General features: G+C 39.4%; 1 long non-coding RNA gene across 1 annotated transcript in view; it reads right to left on the bottom strand.

Annotated features, from left to right (window-relative positions):
* Positions 1–15,348, bottom strand: part of LOC107309726 — a 29,196-nt gene extending 13,848 nt beyond the window's left edge. The window contains exons 1-3 of the long non-coding RNA XR_001553301.2: positions 14,281–15,348; positions 3,163–3,204; positions 2,469–2,521 (exon numbers count right to left, since the gene is read on the bottom strand). This is a non-coding gene — a long non-coding RNA (uncharacterized LOC107309726). The remainder of the gene's footprint in view (positions 1–2,468; positions 2,522–3,162; positions 3,205–14,280) is intronic.
* Positions 15,349–20,238: the final 4,890 nt, after the last annotated feature.

The raw sequence follows: 20,238 nt of genomic DNA, 5'->3' as shown, positions 1-20,238 counted from the left end.
AACTATGTGGAGACTGATATGAAACTTGCTACTTTTTTTTTTTTTTTTTCTGAGAAGTCTCCCAGGGTAGAAAGCATATATGTCACATTAGTTTCTATTTGAATCCTTTATCTCATTTCTTACTGTAGGACAGCCTGAAAAGAACATTGTGCATATACTGTATTATGTGAAGGGAAAAAAAAGAAGATATGAGATGTGACAGGCTATCAAAACTTCCAAAGAGAAATGAACAATTAAATGAAATTCTCTTTCAAAACAGCCCAGTCTTAAAAAGCCAATGAGCACCTCATTCAGGATGGGCTGAGCATACTTCTAATCTTACTGGCACATAAAGCCCTGATATACTTATGTATTGTAATTCCCTGCTTGTGCATTTAAAAGCAATCTGAAATTTTCTCTGCTTCAGCGGGGCTCCTCATGTGAAAGGCTGAGCTCTAGGAGTCAGAAATCACTAGATGTTCTCCTTCATAACATTACAATTGTTCAGAAATTTTCTGCATACTTAGAACAGAATTGCTTTCAAATGGTTTTAAAGAACATGATTTGCTATTTACTTTTGGGGCACCACCTAACATTGAATTTGTAAGAATAAAATTATCAGTGGCCTACTGCAGTATTTGTTTTTTTCATTGTTTCATGATCCGGGGTAAATCTAAAACAATTGATTACATCAGCATGAGTGGTGAATGATTTTATCTAAAATAACATAAATCACACTGTTGTTTCTATTTATGGTTTTTATGTCATCTGTAAAGGCCTTACCTACACTAACAGTCAGATCTTTTATATTATGATGGATAGTTATGTTGGCTAGTACTACAAAGTCAGCATTGACTACAGGTGCCTGAAGTATTGTTGGTTGACACTTGAGAAAAAGCACTACAATCTTCTTAATGGTGACAGTCTTAAGTACATAGATTAGCTGTAGATGTATGTTCAATGTATGTTCACCCTTCAGATATGAAAATTGTTAGGGCTTTGGAAAAAAAAGTTGTTGTGGATGAATGTCTCAAATAGAGAAATCAATCTACAGGACATGTAGATCACCAGCACTGTTGGGAAAAAAAAAAAAAAAAAGCTATTTCAATTTAAAGACATAAAAAGTATTTACACTTGTCTTGAGTTCCCCAACATACTCTTCCCATTCATGTTTGGAAATCCTTCAGCAATTTCCAGCAGTTATATAAAGACAGTGTAGTGTGCCCATGACCTTGCCCCTGAAAATGTCCCACCTCTCAGCAGCCTGAATCCTGAATGATCTCATCCAATGCTCCAGGGCCTGAACTACCTTCCAGCACGAAAATGCATGCAAGATGCACTGTTCTTTGGTGTAAACCCCAAAATACTGATGTACTCACCCTGATTATTATTATTATTATTTGCCTTAGGCCATGGGATGAGCTAAGCAATTAGTTGACGTAATTTTGAAAGAGGAATGGGGATGTTGAATGGCATTTTGCAGGACTATCTATCTGTGAGAAAAACTCTCCCACTGAGCTGTTCTCATCCAAATTCCTAACACTGCTTAAAAACTGTTTCATTTTTATTTCATACTAATTTCAGGGTTGTGTTGCATGCCTCCCCTTCGTTTCCTCTTTGCTTTATACTTGTATATCTGAAAATTTAGAAGCTTTCTACTGACAGAGTCTTATTTATGTCATCTTCAAAGTCATCTGCAGGTTCTGAGTTTAGGTAGCAAACAGTCATGTGACCTGTATAAATTATGCATATAATGTATGTAATATTTATATAACATTTAAATATATAATACTTAAAGGTTTAAATATATATTTAATACTTAAAGTTCATAATACTTTTAAGTATTTCTGTAGTTATGTAGTATGAGGATACATGCAATTATAATAGTGAAAAGCATTATTAGCGCTGCAACATAATATCAAACCACACAAAAACATAGACACTACTAGGAAGTGCTTTTTTTTCCTAAGTGGTTTTCCTCAGTGTGGAAATTTTTTAATGGAAGGGCAGTATAAAGGGAGTCAAGAATGAAAGGAAGACTCTCCTTCCCCACAAAATTCACTGGATTTAATTAGTAGGATGCATCTTCAATTACTAGGGATGCGCTATGAGGTTTTGAATGGACAATATATTTGAATACTTAAAATATTGTAGTTCTATTAAATTGCTTGTTCTCTTTGGTCTAGTCTGCATAGAATTTGGCATTCATGCTTTGTATAGGATGCTAGCTATCCTTTCTTGAGTAGAGGCTACGTAAACACTGTATTAGTCAGTCTTGTTTTTTTCAAAGGCAAGTTTTTAATGTGGGACCAGATGTCCTTTTCACAGGGGTACTAACAGAAAAGGTTCATGTAGGTTGCCTCTCACCAAGTATCCTTCCCCAGCTTACCCAAAGAAGCAACAGGCAGACACAGAAAATCCTACGTTGTAGGACTGGTGAACTTTCAAGCAGGAGGTGACATGCTGTCTCAGCTGCAATCAAGATTTACCTTTCAGTGCCCTGAGCACAAAATGGAAGGTCTTCACACATTGTAGAAGGATGCTGGTTGAAAAGATCAGAAAAAAATATATCAGAAAACAATGGCACAAGAAGAAGAAATTATGAAGAGAAAGTTTGCATTGTCTCTTCTGCCTTTTAAAACTATGTATCTTCTGCACTGAGCATCAATTTAGTGACACTGGAAAATTATTGATCCTACAACAGCGGTATCATTCCTCTTTAGGAAAATTTCCAAAAGTATGCTGAATTATTTTGTCAAATTTATATAATCTGTTTGGAGCAGGAGTTATCTTTTATGTATTTGTATAATATCTAGCAGAAGGTATTTTTAAACATCTAGTCAAATAAATGAAGTTACTGTCTTCTGTCACCTAAAATGCAAAAAACAATAATAGCAACAAGGAGTTTTTTTGTAGTGAATAGAAATCTTACTCTGAATCAAAAGAGCTTTAGCTTCATTTTTTTTTGAAAAGACATTCCATTCATATCCAGCCATACAAAATGAGATGTGCTGGATATTACAGCTATGTATTTTCTAGATTTAGAGAATAAATGCACAGTATGCACAAGCATGAAGGAGTAAAGCAAGCAGGAAGAATATGTGACTGGTGGCAGCATGAGATGAGGACCTGCTGAACCCACTGGCACATCTCAGACAAAAGAGTAAATGTCCAGCCACTCACATCTCTGTGTCCCACAGGAGCCAATGTCAGTAGTTTACCAGCCTGGAAAAAAGTTCAGTAAAAATGTCTTTAATACATAATTAGAGAATCCATGACTAAATAACTACAGGTGTCAGTTAATGCCCTATTCACATTTATGAAATGCATGCACGTGTGTATATACTTATATATATGTACATATCTATGACTATTTATACCTGTGTGTATAGAATCACAGAATCATAGAATCACAGCATGGTTTGGTAGGAAAGGACCTTACAGACCATCCAGTTTGAACCTTCCTGTTGTGGGCAGAGGCATCTCTCACTAGATCAGGTTAGTCAAATCTCCATCCAACCTGGACTTGAACACCTGCAGAAATGGGGCATCCACACATTCTCTGGGCAGCCTGTTCCTCACCTTCCTCAGAGTAAACAATTTTTTACTAATATCCAATTGAAATCTACCCGTTCAGTTTAAAGCCGCTACCGGTCATCTTATCACTGCACTTCCTGATAAAACATCCCTCTCCAGCTTTCCTGTAGGCCTTCCTTTAAGAACTGGAAGACCACTGTAAGGTCTCACCATGGACTTTGAAACTGAACAATCTCAATTCTCTCAGACTCTCATCAGATATGAATAAACGTATAAGCATGTATACATTTGAGCGCACACACTCACTCACTAACGGACAATAAAATGTAGGAGATCATATTATAGAATAAATCATAAAGAAGAAAAAGTAGCAATTCAAAATCACTACCAAGACAAGATCCAAGTGCTAAGAAACTAGTTGTATAAGTATCAGCAAAGGTACTTAAGGTTCTGTAGAGAGGTTTATCTTTGTTTTATATATATATACATATATATATACATACATATATATATATATATATATATATATATAATTCAGAATGAGGACCTCATGAAAGCCATTTCTGATTTGTACTTCTGAAGCTCAGTTCAAATATTACATCACCAGACACACAGCTCAGTGGAGGGAGAAAAATTTCATATGCAAAAATAACAAGTTTATTCTTTTTCTCATCTTTTTTCTCTTCTCCACTTTACAGACATAAGACCTCTGAAGAAAGAGAGAAAAAACACCTTCCCATGTTTGCCTCTAACTCTACCATCACTGCCTGACATTGTTGTAAATACTGTCTGACAAAGGCAGGCCTTGACATCGCATAAAATGAAATCAACTGTGGAAACAGAGGCAGCAGCAACTACACATGAATGAAGACCTGTGCTATCTTTTCCAAAATGAATAGTTACTCTGAGAACCCATTCAAAAAATCGTCAAGACCACCAGACTTTCTTTTCCTCATTCCTCAGCTTTCACATTAACATTGATTCCTATTGATTTTATCCCTGGAATATTCTGGTAATCTTACCATATGACCTATATTTTAAATAAACAAACAAACAAACAAAAATACAAAATCATTTTGAAGACACTGCACTTCCAAGAAGTCTGAAAACTGAGTTTGTTTTGTAGATCCAGTGAGTAGCAGAGCTGGGTGTAAAATGCAAATTTTGCCAGATCCCACCCCTGTGACCTACAGTTGTTTAGTACTAATTCATTTGTCTACCTGGACTGAAGAACTCCTGCCTTAATTACACCCTCTAAGGAACAATGACAAATCTTTCTGAATTGCAATAAATGCTGTGTGGGTGCTTTCCCAAACTTAGTGAAGTTGTGTGAGTTAACACAACAAACAGGCACAAGACTCTTTGTGTGAATAGTTTTCCTACTTGCGTGGTTAACTGGGTAATCAGGCACACTGATGGATAATTTGCTTACTTCAAAGATAATAAAAACTCATTCTGGAAGTATAGTCTCAAGCTTTCTAGGCTCTTGCCTCAAGAAAAATGAGCTAGAGCCAGCAGCCCAAGCCTGTGTCATGGCTTAAGACCAGCAAGTTCTTCAGAAACTGTAAAATTGCCCCAAAATTTACTTGTATGGTTAGTATGGAAAAAGTAATTTCAAACGAAATAAGAAATCATAGAAGGAAGAGCTTAAAAAAAATAAAAGAGGCCACATATTCATGGTAATTGGATTAATTTCAGAATTATTCAAATGACAATTTTTTCACATAGTTCTTGTTGTGGCATTATCATAATGCTTCTCTGCACTGCTTCTGTGTTGGCAGATGCTCAGAATTTCTCCCTTCCTTCTCTCTCAGTCAGCAGCATCTGGCTATGGCATTCCCACCTCTGGAGCTGTTCCTCAGCTGTTGGCACAGACACATGGAGTGGGGATAACAGCCATCCACCAGGAAACACTGCAAGACAGGGAAATATGGGCTGACAGAGTGGGCTTCATGCAGCTTAGAAGTCATTCCCAGTCTTACAGAGAGGAAAGGCTCTGGCGCCAGAGTTGGAGGCAGATGCAACAAAGAGATGATGCACCCATGTGATGAAGACTGGTAGAAGATGCCTGTGGAAGGAAGCTGTGTCCTTCATCAGACTGCAGGAAGCTCTGGGAGGGTTTCAGTGTGCGGGCAATGTGGTCACTAGTGCTGAGACACAAGCAGTGCAAAGTGAGGAGTTCCTCCAGTGGCCCTGTGTCAGGTGCCCGCAGCAGGACAAAGGGCCCAGTGTTGCACACATCTGCCCCACAACTTACATCAGAGGATGTGGAGGGCCAGCCAGGTAATGAGAACATCAAGGGCAGGCTCTGTGACTCTGCACGGTGTTTTCTCTCTTTCTTTGAAACAACTGTTTATAATCCCTTCAAAATAAATAAATAAATAAATAATCCCAGCTGTGGACAGGGAGCAGCTATAAACCCAAACACCTGTGCCTCACATAGACACAGCCTCACCATTATGTGCAAGAGCACAGTATCTGCCACTGCATTCCAAGAGCTTGGCTCCAGGTGAGGCTGCATGGGCAGATTTGCTCACTGGAAAAACACAGGACCCTGTGAGGGTTGGTCTGTCACTGAATGGCTCTTATCTCTTGTTGCTTGTGCTTGTCTCCCTCCCTTTGAAGCCCAAACAGTGGGATGGTGCTGATGATTGTTCTCCATGTTCTCAGCCCGAGACAGTCAGTGATGCTTCTCCGAAGCACAATGATGGCTTCATGCATCATTCCTGTCTTAGTACTGCACAGGGGCACAGGCAGTTGCTGCTCACTTGTGGGCTGGGCCTGTTAAAACCATTTATCATTTTCAGCTTTTCGAGGGGTTACTAACGAGAAAAACTGAAAGGTTTAAGAGCAGGGTAGCTCAGAGCACTATGAAAACAGCCCAGAGAGGGCTGTTCAAAGTAGGCTTCTCGGTCTTCGGAATCCTCTCTCTTTCTCTTTTATTTTACTTGATGTATTAGCCTCAATTTCAATTAGATTGTAATTAGTAAAATAAGTTTTCCTCCTTAGATCATTGCCGCTTCTCTGTTTGTTTCCCTGAGCCCAGCTCCCATCTCCCTACCCCTTTCCCTTTTCCCTTCCCCTCTGTTGGGGGCTGGGGTGCCCATGGGCCTACTGCCCCCATCACAGACATAGATTGATCTAGATAACACTGTGACAATAGGTAAGTCCACATCCATGCAGAGGAGATATGGATATTAGAGCAACCAGCAGAAGGTAGCTTTCCATAATCTCAAGCAAGCATAGAGTCTCTCCTTCTCAATCTCATGCCCAGGAGCCACCTCAGTTCCCATCCACCTGCCCCCTGGGGGCCAGAGCTGTGCCAATGAAATAAGCAGGATCTAGGCCTCCAGAAAAGTGCCTGTCCTGTCTAAATTGCAAGTCTTCTCTGAGACTCCCACTAAACAAGGTGACTTTGCATCACCTCCTGTTCAGACTGATGGCAATAGTCATTCTTTGGCCTAGTGCCTCTTGGTTTCTTTTTTAGAGCTTTAGATTTCCTCAGCTGTGGTGAGATTGCTGTGATAGCAGTGGGACACTGACCTGGAAAGAATGAAAATGGGAGAATATGTTTGCCAAATATATTCCAAAGATTAATTTTGGAAAACCATGCTTTATTTTTATGTCTATACTGTGAATTAATCTCTCCAGTAAGCCAGGTTTGCTCAGGAATGTGATTTTGAGGAGTGGCAATTAAAATTCTTTATGTACTTTCCACCCTTGGAGCTGAGGCCAAGGCATCTTAAAAAATAAAAGCAAACCACAAACACATGTGCGCACCGTGAGCATCAGATTACTACTTTAATCAATGGATATTTGTTTATCTGGACCCTCTTTTTCAAGAGTGTTCCCTGTAACAGGGGATCCATCTGATCTGTTTAGGGGCATGTCTATCTGACACACAGACAGATGGACTGATAAAGTGGGCAGGTGGGAAGTATTCCTACTCCAATAATTACCATCTCACTTCTCTTTTTTCAAGCTATGGATGCTTTCTAAAATCCTCCACCAGCTATTAGAAAAGGATTCGTTACTGGAGAGGGAGACAAAAGAAACAAGCTCTTATTGTTTTTAACACAGTAATTAGAAAACCAAGTATGAACCTTTTATTCAGTCCTTGTGTCCCCTCCTCTTCACTTATTTATTTGTTTGTTTGTTTGTTTATTGTGGTTTTGGACTGCCTATATTCTAAATAACACTTTGAATAGGGCCCCTTTCAGTCAAGAACTTTAATCAGAATTAACCTTCCAGGATCCTCCTTTTTTTCTGAGAGCAGAAGATTTCCACCTGACTTGAGGTTTAAGGTGTGATATTTTCCAGGGCACTGTCTGATGAATCTTGGCAAGACTCAGCCATTTAACCCTCTTAGGGTCCCTTAGAAATCCCACCACTAGCCAGACAAAGCACTGTATTTTGGTGGGGGAAAGAAGTTAGCATGCACATGGCTGTCTGATCCCATGTTTTGTTATTAGAAGACAGGCTTAACAAACATGGGGACTGAACTGCGGAATAATTAACCATGAAGCATTTTCAGTCCATTAACTGAAATGATTGTGCCCAATTACAAAAGCAAGAAAGTAAGGTTAGAGCAGAGATGGGAAGCTAAAAGCCAGCTGCTGGAATACGAACTATTTCTGTTTCATGCTCACATCTAAAATGAAATTCATTTATGTCTTCCTGTATCTCAGGAACGGATGGAGAACCAAAACAATGAGAAATAAAGATGCGGGGGAAAAAAGGAGTGCAAAACTCTCTTGTTTTATTTTCTTTACTTTTTTATTATTTTAGAAGACACTCCACTTCTGTCTTGATAAATATGTTTTCACTACTGTAGTTGGATTTCTTCACCATGGTTTGTAGAGGGCATCTACAAGGTGAAAAAATAAGATGGGAAAAATGCAGTTCTGTCTAAATTTAGTCCTAAATACATATTAAATCTGCAGACTCAGATATTGTCTTTAGTTTTACTTAAAGAATAACAAATGTGAGTTTAAGAAAACGTGTTTGTACATAAGTGGTATAAAGACATATAAAATAACCTTTAATCTGCCTGGAATCCTGCTGTACATATATGTATATATATGCATACCCACCTCTATATATGTATACATGTACGCATGTATGCATGAAGGTGGAGGAGATATTCAGACAGTACTGGAGCAGTATCAAGGCTTTCTTACCCCTTATAACCACCTCTGTGAGGGAAGGCATCAGCTTTTTAGCAGTGTTCTTGCTGGTGCAAGCAGTACAAGCATCTTAGATATGACAGACATTCAGCATACATTCAAATGATGCAGGAAGGTAAACAAGAATGAGATGCAATCATAGTTGAAACTAGGTCCCCAAATTTAAAAATGACCTTGGAATGCAAATAAATGCAAGTAGCACCTTATTTCTTTTCAGTATGAACTCCAGGCTCAAATGTTGGTTGAGAAGCACTATCTTCTCTTGAAACATTAACAGCCTTTTCTTCAGCATCTGTGACTGTCTCATCAAGCACCCACCTAACCCAGTTCTACTAAAACAGTATGGTGCAGTGAGCAGATTTATTTATTTATTATTGTGGCCCAGCAGAGCAAAACAAGTTAAAGAGCTTTGGCTTAGTTGAAATCTGTGATTATCAAGTCTTAGCTGCACGCGAGCAAATTTAGCATTGAAGAACAACTTGGTCCAGTCTGGGTCAGGGCTGGGGAAGACTCATTTTGAGGAAGAGGTGAATCTCACTCTGTAGTCTCGTAAGAGTGCAGCTGATGGTGGCTGCTAGCTAGAGAAAAACATTTTTCCTCTTTTTGCAATGTATCAAAAAAAAAAATGTTTTCTGGGGAATTTGGTACTGTTGACTGTAATTGCTATTAATCTGTCAGATATTCAAGAAAAACATACATCATTCAATTCACCTGTAAAACAAAAGTTGACAGCTTGGTCACAGAGATGAATATGTTCTGGCTTGGAAGAATATTTTGGAAATAAACATTGTACTGCTGTCCTCATTAATATACACATATGGCCAAAGTTTTCAGGTGTATTTTAGGACTCAAAAGGTGGGCCTGGGCGAATCTAATGAGGTTCAATGCAGCAAAATGCAAGGTTTTGCACTTGGGCCAGGCATATATACAGACTGGGAGAAATAAACTTTGAGAGTAGCCCTGCAGAGAAGGACCTAAGGGTCCTGATGGATGCAAAACTTAACATGAGCTAGCAGTGTGCTCTTGCATATCAGGAAGAAAATGGTATCTTGGGCTCCATCATAAGAGGGGTGGCCAGCAGGAACAGGGGAAGCTGATTGTCCCTCCCTACTCTGCCATTCTGAAGCCCCATCTGGAGTACTTCATTCAGGTCTGGGACCCCCAGTAAAAGAAAGACAGGGAGCTGTTGGAGAGTGTCCAGAGAAGGGTCACGAAGATGATTAGGGGGCTGAATCACCTCCCCTACAAAGGCAGGCTGAGGGACCTGGGCTTATTCAGCCTGGAGAAGAGAAAGCTGTGGAATGACCTTATTGCAGCCTTCCAGTACCTAAAGGGAGCCTAAAAATAAGAGAGGAATCAACTCTTTACAAGGGTAGACAATGGCAGGACAAAGGGAAATGGTTTTAAGTTGAGGGAGGGAAGATTTAGGTTGGATATCAGGGGGAAAGTCTTTACTGTGAGAGCGGTGAGGTGCTGGAACAGACTGCCCAGAGAGGCTGTGGATGCCCTGTCCCCGGTGTTCAAGGCCAGGTTGGATGGGGCCCTTGGCAGCCTGGTCTAGTATTAGATGTGGAGGTTGGTGGCCCTGCATGAGGCAGGGTGGTTGGATCTTGGTGATCCTTGAGGTCCTTTCCAATCCAAGCCATTCAGTGATTCTATGATTCTAAGATATTTCATCTGAACGTGAGGTTCCAAAGGTCTGAGTTTCAGAAATAACTACTAGACACTATAAAAATCATACTCCTTTCCACTTTCTCATTTCTTACATGAGACATCTAGGACCTCCAGTCTCTTCTGAAAGCTACAGAAAGCTATGAAAAGAGAGCCCAGAGATTTACTTCTTGGTGCCCCAGGCAAGTGTCTACGGTCAACTGTGAAAGGCAAAAGGGCAATCAGAGTTCAAGTCTGTTACCTTTAAGGGCTAGAGCTCTGAGTCACCGAAATGGAGGCTAGAATAACCGATTTTCAGAAATCCTATGATGAGAAACCCGGATGTCAGATGCAGAAAAATTTAATTCTCATGGGAAAAAAAGTCTGGTAAACATATTTCATGTCCACCCACAAAGACAAATCCAGTTTGCAGTCCTCTGTTAGTTTTTTCCTTATTTAGTAAGAAAACATGTATATAAATGTAATCTTTTTCTTTTTCATTTTCTTGTGGCTGAAACCTCACTTATGGGCTTCCAAAATGACACCTTTGAAGAGCAGAGCCTAACCTCAATGTTTAGTGAAAAAACACAGGAAAGGCGTGAGTACCTCCCTTGAGGAACAGAGCAGAAGCAGTGAACAGTATTCTGAAACAAGTGGACAAATAAAAACATGCAGAGCAGCCACTACTAAATCAGTACACCTCTCCTGATTTCATCTGGATGTTTAAGGTGAATCACAGCCAAGCAAGAAGCTCATGCAACAGCAAAGAAATAGTCCAGATGCTTAATCCACTTTCCTGTTGCATTTTATGGTGCGAAGCTCCTCAGTGTTTGCATATTTTACCACACAAAATAGACTGATAGCTTTTTTAGAGAAGAGTTGGCAGCAGTGAAGCAGAAGAATTGTCTCTTTTTTCCTCTTAATTCACTTTGCTGAAGGGATCTGGGTATTGTAGTGAGTACCTAGGCTGGAAGTAACAACATTGTTCAGCATTCACTGGAATTATTTGATGTGAGACAGACTCCTAACAAGCTACCAAGGGCTGGTAGCAAAGACTACTCATCATAACTTACTCCTGTCCTAATGCTGAATAACATGTTTTGAACCCACAGGCATTGTACAAGAAATACCCATGTGCAAAATGTTGATGTTGCCAGAGAAACCATATACCTTTTCCGAAGCCGTATTTGTGTTACAATCCCCTTTTTTTTTTTTTTTTTAGAAAGGTCATTTTAATTAGAAAGCAGGGGCAAGGAGTTACTGTTGATAGGCAAAGCCCCATATTGATGGTTCCTCTATACATCAGTGCCTGAGTATTAACAGTGCTCAGATAATCTTGCTGGCAAGCAAAGAAACAACTATCATGTTACTTGAAAGAACTGAAGCTATATTGTGTAGCAGTCATTAGTCTCCTTGAATCTGCTCATAATGATGAATGCATCATTCTCGCTGCCTGCAACTCGTGTAACAAGCAACACAGCCAAGTCTTTTCCAGTTCTGTTATTATGTTTTAAAAAACACTGACATTTTCTTAAATAGACATAATTTACAATTTTAAATAGCACAACAGTGCCTTGGTGTGTAAGGGCCAGCCAGCAAACAAGACTCCTTTCACAAAGATTGAAAAAAAAACACTAAAAAACACTAAAAAACACAGTCTCGTGCTCTCTGAGGTCACTGTGGCTTTAAACTGTTGGGGGGAGAAAGGGAATAGGACAGGATGGAGGAACTAGAACTTTTTTGTAATGCTTCTTTTGCTTTTACATATGGATAATGCTAGCACAGCAGAAAGCCCAAGTGCAAGTATTGTTAAAAACACTGTATACTTCTTGCTGTGAAAGAACAGGTTTCTGTGTCAACACTGTCCTAGTAAAGCACCTCAAGCAGCAGTTCTGGAGCTTGAACATCCATGCTCCTTTGATCCATGATTTCCAGCTTTCCCGAGTTCCCCTTGCTGCAGCACCACACAGGAAACATCAGGAACTCTCACAGAGCAAACAAAGCCCCTCCCACACACATGCCCATTTATCTGGCACTGCTAGAGCATGCTTCACTTGACATCATATATCCCACCAGTCTGCATGGGACTCCCCAGCCACTCATGTTCTTAGGAAGCACTGGCCTTTCTCCATAAGATGAACTTTGCTGGGAGACATGCTCTGCATATCCTCCATGTGTGGGCTGTACATGAAAACTGGAAAGTGCAAGGTGGTATTCATGAACACACCAGCAAAGTCCTGATGTGGTGAAGTGCGAGTTACTAACATGGATTCCCTTCTGGTATGCATCAAACAGAAAACACTGTGCTGCCCATGGCTCTGGTGCATCTGGACTTCACTGCTGCAGCACTGCCTGGACAATCCAACTCAGTCTAGCAGCTGAGGGCAGATCATGAGCACATGACACTGCAGACGTTCAGGATGAAAATAATGAGAGATTTGTCAATGCTGAATTACTATAGGACAGTCCTAGAGGAAATTAGGCTAGCAGCCTAGGAACAGGTGGCAGAGTACCTGGCAATTTTCCTTTTTTTTTCTCTCCCAGGTTGCAGTCTGCACACTGGTGAGGGGGATAAGCAAGACACTGTGGGACACAATGTGAGGCAGCTGAGTGCCTATACATTGTATTCAATGGCAAAGACCTGGGTCCAGGGCTTATTTCCAGGAGGTCTATGGCATACGTCTCACGGGACTTATTCTTTAGGTGATCCGTGGTAATGTGAACATGCTTGCTTGGAAGCTCTCAAAAAATCTTACAAGGAGGATGTACCTACCTACAATTGCTCTAATGGAGATTTTTGACCTGAGTCTGATTCTTCCTCAGATGAAGTCAGAGATTTATACTCCAAGAGTTTTAAGACAGGCTCACAAATTAAAACTCTGGTTTTCTTCCTTAAGGAGAAATCTAGAAAATTTCCTGGGAAATTTCTAATTGTCCACTTATTATCCGTGTTCTGCTATTTTGTTTTTCTTCTCAGTTCTAGGAGGAGCAGACCTACAGTTCTCCAGTTACAGCAGCACTATGGCCTTACATGAATTCATCATTATCAACCTACCAGCTGATGTTACAGATAAGTAAACTATCCCATATACAGCTGTGTTAGAAAAAATGCAATAAAAATTTAAACTCCTTCTCTCCCTGAGCTTTATGAACTCAGTGATGACAACACAAGATTCAGGATCCAAAATCCTTTACTAAAACCATTCTCTGTGTGTGTGTTTGTACAACTGTAGCAGGAAGGAACAACATCTTGTCAACAGCAGCAGCCTATGACAAGTGTCTGACTGCTACTTTAAATCTGTGATGGAATCAAAACAGCAGGTGACACACTGACTGCAACACTGATATTATCAAATAAGAGAGCAGCACCACTCCATGAGGGTGAATTTTCTACACAGGCTCTCAGTGCAGCTAAGGGAAAAACTGCTGTTAAACAGCCTGGAGGGCAAAGAGAAGTGAATTAAATGCTGTACCAAGCCTACAAACTCTGTTCACTATTCAGATGCTTTGGGTCACAATCAAAGTTTGTTTTGATCTCCAAGCTTTTCTGCTATTGACCTTTAATAGAATTTGACTCACAGAAATACTCAAAAAACAGGACTAATGGAGGAAAAAAACCAATGTATTTACATTCCATGCTCCAAATGAGATCATAAGTGTCCTAAGCAGTGTGACAAAGGTTATTGTCAGGGTGTGTTTTATGGCTGAGCAGAAACAGGAAGCACTGTGAATCACACGACAACCTGTATCTTGACTTTTTACACACAACTTACAAACGTCAGTAGTTAGAACAGTTCATATAATGATTAGAAAATAATGCAAATTTTAGGGTGGGTTATCTAAAAGAAAATCAAGATGTGAATTCTTCCAAATAATCTTAGCCTACAGTACACTCCCTGCATACATTCGGCCTTTTGGTCATACTTACATTTTGCAGAAGCGGCAGATTTGATAGTATTTTCTTCATTACTTTTTTCCCCACCTTCTGAAACTTCAGCTCACATCAGCAAAGTAACATGATCCACAGGGGAAATTGTCGTATTTTTCTGTTGTCTATAAGCTAGAGAAAATTTGAAATCAAATCTGAAATTAAAAAATTGGCAGAATATGAATTGAAGTCAGTATTAAGTAGAAACTTCAGCACAAAGTATGTTTGCCTGATCAAAGCAACATTCTATATCCCATGAAAGCGTTTGAAGAATATTTAGAAATAAAACAAGTGGGAAAATCTCTCTGTGCCAGATTTTAGGATGTTTTTTAAACATACATCAAGGCAAAGCCATAAAGCAGCCAATTGCCTGTATCTTCTGCCAAGAGCAGCATTCCCCTCTCTCACTCGTTTTCCTCTCCTCCCTCAGAATGAATGAGATCAAGATCAAGAAAGCTGTGTCAGGCTCTTGAAGTACTTTTCAAGTTTGCAGGAATACTGTGCTCAGATAAGTACAAACACACAGAGTTTTAGGGTGTAGCAGGCTGATTTATCCACATCTCTCTAAATGTCTCTGCCACCACAATGCCAAGGAACAAATGGAGTTAGCAGCACTGAGAGGTGACTAAGGGCAGCAGATAATTTGGTAGCCAACAGCAAGCTAAAAAGTCATGCGGTCACAGAAGGAGGGGAGAGAGTGGGCAGCATTTGCTCTGGTTGCTAGAAATGTCTCCATACATCTCTGTGCTAATATTATGATTATTACTTTGGCAGGAGCCTTTTTGTTTTTTTTTCCAAGCTGATCCAGCTCCCCTCTTGTGCAGGTATTGAGCCTGCACTCAGCCAAAAAAGCAAAAGAAGCGAGGCCATCAGTTTTAGATTTGCTGTGCTCTCTCCAAGATACATAAGATGAGAAAGCAGGGGAAAGGACGAGTGGTGGTGGGGAAATGAGGAAGAAAATCATCTTAACAGTCACAACCTGAGTAAGGACCTTGTCTTCTCTAATACTTTTATTCCAGAGTGAATGCGGCGAGGTTGAAGAGAAATAAGTTTTAATGCCAAGTTGCCTCTAATATAAATAACTGATATAAATAACTTTGTTCTACCTGAAGCTGTCTGAAGACATTAGGACAGCCTCTGTACTAGAATGTTTTATTGGAGGCAGCTACAGTCAAATCCTACTCCTCTCTCTCACTCATCCTTCTTTCAAACCACAGTACATATATCATTGAAGACCTTTTAGAGCTGTCAGTAAGTTACGTCAGCAGAAGCCCTCTGCACATCACATGCTGAATCAGCAGCCTCCACACAGCACAGCCTGTGACTGGCACCAGTGCCCGGGGCAGCTAGGCACTTCTAGTTTTCCATAGCCTAAAAAGTGCCTTACTAATACTGAAACTTTTGCTTTTGAGCAAAATTATTTCTTCAGACCCATCCATTCCTCAGCCCCTCTCCAGTTGTTTCTGTATCCCACTGAAAATAAAGCCCTGAACACAGAGATATTTTTGCATCCCTGCTGCAGTTGCAAGCCCCTGCAATATGATCTTTCTCAGCACATTTTTTTGAGACTCCCTAGCATGTGTAAGCATGCCAAAATAGGAGACAGTGTGGCTACAAATAATAGTAGAAGCTGAATTTGTACATTTCAGTCAAACATATTGTGATTTAGATTATAAACTTCGGCCATTCAGTCTTAAATTATCATTCCAGTAGCCTGTATTTCCATTTTCTATTGTCATTTTTTTAATTTCCTATTCACTGCCTGCTTTCCTCTGATAACCTTTCACAAATTCTTTCAACATTTCATTAATTTCACCCTTTTTTCAGCTCATACTATTATTCTGACATTTGTTTTCACATTTTGCCTCCCTCATAAGCCTGTTTCTTTTATCATACATCTTCCTTCTTCTGCTCTAAACTCCTTATGGTATTTAACACAGTTTTTCCTCTTTGTAAAGCCTCTTTTCTGGCAGTTTTCTTCTGCTTTTATCTGAAACTACTACACTCACTTTTCCTATTTAGGGCCTAGATCCTGAAACCCATCTTAAATCAGAAAAACACTTAAGCGAGTTTTTAACACTGGGGCTCATCTTGGTATGAACTGCAAGGTAGTTGCAGTTTTACCTCACATTTCATATCACAGAATCATAAAATCATAGAATGGCCTGGGGTGAAAAAGACCACAGTGATCATCATCTAGTTTCAACCCCCCTTCTATGTGCAGGGTCATCAACCACTAGACCAGGCTGCCCAGAGCCACATCTAGCCTGGCTTGAATGCCTCCAGGGATACAGAATCATACCATAGAATAGCCTGGGTTGAAAAGGACCGTAATGGTCATCTAGTTTCAGAGTTCAGATGCTTTGCCAAATATATGTAGGCTATATATATGTGTATGTATGTGTATGTATGTATGTGTGTGTATATATACACAAACAAAAAAATCATATACATAAGCAAAGAGTGCTTTTCAAATCCTCTTTTATTTAGATGATGGCTGACAGCTCAGATGGCTTTTGAAGCTCTGGAAAGAGGTTGAGCTCCACAGAACTGCTTCTTTCTGGGAACCTGCAGAGATGGATGGCATGCCTGTATCCTATGGGTACACAAACAGAGAATGCCTTCAGGTTGTACAACGAGCATAATATCTTTACAGCAAAGTGCTTCCAAAGGATTTCCAGCCACTGCTACTAATGGTTTGTAGTGAAATATAGACATACCTTAAAATACTAATCTCTCCATTAAACTCGGGTTCCAGCTTTCTTTTAGGCTGTACACACACACGCCTTCAGTAGGGTTTCATTCCATCTTGAGTGAGGCCTCCTCACTTTGGCTGAATAGACTTAAGGACATGAGCGTTAATTTCAGCTTTCAAACCACTCAAGAATATGGGTAGAGGAGGTCTCATTCACAAGTGCTGTCAGTGCCCTTCAGAAGTGGGCCTTAACCTACACATTCCTTTCATCTTCCTACCTGGATGAGTTATGTAACTCCATGTTCACTTTGTTGCTCTTGTTGAACCTACTCTCAGATGCCCTGTTTTCCTCTCAAAGGGTTTTGGCAGACTGAATTGTGAGTTCTGCTGGGGACAGATTACCTAAAGAATTGGGCTTTAAAAAGCCTATATCCATGTGAGGTTGGAATCATGTAAAGAATACCAAGCAATTTTAGGCACTTTGCTGAACAGAGGTTATGCTAACAGTAATAAGAACTGCTTCCACAAGAAAGTAGTAAGACCAGGGGGGTTATATATTTATTTTTCTTTATTTTCAAAGCTTACTGTCATAGTAAGTCTTTGGGTGGGGAATTAGACAGACAATTACTTCCAGTGTGCTGGACTAATTTGCCAGAGGAGAGAAACTGAGTGTTTATGCACTGCCCAAGGCCAGTGTTATACAATTATAAAAATATACTGCCTCCTTTGTAATTCTGTGAATTTTAAATGAAGCAACTTACCTACTATTAATTAGCTATATTTTATAGTTTTATGGACATTGCACATGATGTGCTGATTTGCATACATTAGCATGTAATTTACATGCTTACTTCAAGGTATTCGGTATTATTGCCATTACTTTTTGTGGCCTATTTCTCTAATGACTGTAATAGAATACAAAAGAGATTTCTCCTTGTATTTACCCTGTTACCTTATACATGAGTTGCAGAATAATGTGTCATGCAGAGAAGTGGGAATTTTCATGCAAAAGGTATTGCTTTCAAGTCTGAGCCACTTCATGACCACCCACCCTGCTGCATTTTCTAACACTGCCTGTGTTTCCTTGGCCATTGTTCTATTCTTAGCCACATAAAGACACACAACATTTTAAAAGTCAGGTGCAAGTGCAAAAATTTGCTCCATTGCTTGCACTGAAAAAGAAAGGCACAAGAATTAATGGGTCCCACTCCATCTATCAGCACCCAAAGGCACAGAGAGAAAAATAATCTGCAGCTGGGGAAAGCTGAGCAAGGTCAAAGGGCAGTGTCTGCATCTGCATTCACTGAGAGGCAGAAAGGAAAAGCAAAGGGTCTCTTTTTGTTGCAGCTCAGCACTATTTTAGAAAGCACAGATACTAACTTAATTACCACAGTTCCCTTTTGCACTAGAGCACTGCAGCAGGCTATAAATCAATACTTAAGGTCACATTGCTAAAAGCCCTGAAAAAGACTTTTTTTCACTATCGCATGTCTCTGCTTCTGCATCAGTCATGAGAACTGAATATCAGATAGGCAAAGGGGCTAAAGCAATGATTACAAAAGAAATCAGGTCTGCATCAAGCCTGTTCCCTCCAAACTGGGAGACAGAAGCAACAACAGGTGCCCAGGAGCATGGAATGACTTTTACTTCATGAAAAAAATACAGTCATTTCTGCTGAGTATATCCTTGGCAACTTTACCATACATCTGAAAGCAATGATACATGTGCATGCATGACATCTTATTTCAATAAATTGTTGGGAACAGAGTTAAGGATTTACAAACATACATGTATTTTTTTTTTCTTTTTCCATTTGTTTTTCTACCATACCTGCTGACCTAGCTATTTCACAGCTTTTGGAAGAAAAGAAATTGCATCATATGGGATCTGGAAGAAACTAATTTCAGGTAAAATACATTTGGCACGACACTGAATGACTTGGCTGGAGGTAGGTTTCTTTTTGTTTGGATTCACGTGGGCATTATGGGGCCAACAGTATTATTAGATAGATACAGGATTTGCAACAAGGAACCACGAGTATCATAAGAGTAAGAAACAACATCCTCTAAATGCCTAGTTTAGATTCTATGGTATAATTTTAGTTGATGATAGGAAAATTAAACAAGTTAGAAATCTATTCAGTATGAGAAAACAAGCTTCAAGGCAGTTTTGATTTTTCAAAACACAAAAAAGTTTTCACCAAACTTGAAATTTAATTTATAAAACTTGCATTTTTCCTTAGAAGGCAATGGCATCATGGATGGTAATCCCATGTTACAGCTCAGTGCCGATCAGCTTTAGTTTAGATGTATTTGTTTAGGTGCTATTAGTTTAGGTGTGAATGTTGCAGAAGCAGCCATTCTAAAACTACAGCTTCTAGAATCCCTGGATTTCAGATAAAACAGCTTCTGGTCACCTGCTGAACAAAAAGGAGAGCATGGACACATGTCCAAGAGCTGACCATCTCAGGAAAGCATTATACTTCAATCAAGACTTCCTTTGATCTATAAGGAGATATTTAGGCAAAGCATTTTGAAGTTCAAAAACCGTATTTTCTGATGATGCTTTCTGTCAAAAAATTCTGAGAAGAAGAGCAAGAATTTGGTGTCATTTTATGTTGATGGACTGATTATTTTTTACATTTCTGCACAAGTACAATTAGCTCCAATAACCTGTGACTAATCTGCCCTTATAACAACTGTCCTTCAAAGTATTAGAGACAACTTACTCAGATGTTATTTGACCAGAAAGTTGCCTAGATTTTTTCAATCAGAAGTTAAAAACATCGAAGTCCATCTTTGTATTTAGACATGAAGAAAATGCATACCTCTTCTATTTCATTTTTTATTATCAGGACTCATGCTTGACTAGTGAACAAGTGGTGACTAGAAAGAAAAGAAAAAAGTTGTTATATGTCTCTTCTTAAAAGCACTGGCATTTGATAATAGACATCATACTTGCTCCTAAATAGTTACAGAACAGGACTTCTTTTCAAGATATTCTCAGTTACTAATACACTGTTGTATATATTTATGTTGGAAAATTTTGAAAGCTTCCAGGACAAATGGATTAGTACACAGTAAAATTTGACCAAAATTCTTTATTACATTAAAAACAAATAAAAACCTGACATTCACAACAACACCCAGTGTCAACTCTCTCCTTCCTAAACAAATTAATTGCTGGGATAACCAATTAAAACATCTAAGTCCTCTGTGACAAAATAACATCTGATTCAGCTTTTTTTGAATCCTTAAATAGAA

This window comes from Coturnix japonica, chromosome 2, assembly GCF_001577835.2.
Source record: "Coturnix japonica isolate 7356 chromosome 2, Coturnix japonica 2.1, whole genome shotgun sequence".
NCBI classification, from domain to species: domain Eukaryota; kingdom Metazoa; phylum Chordata; class Aves; order Galliformes; family Phasianidae; genus Coturnix; species Coturnix japonica.
This window is presented reverse-complemented; position numbering and strand designations above follow the sequence as displayed.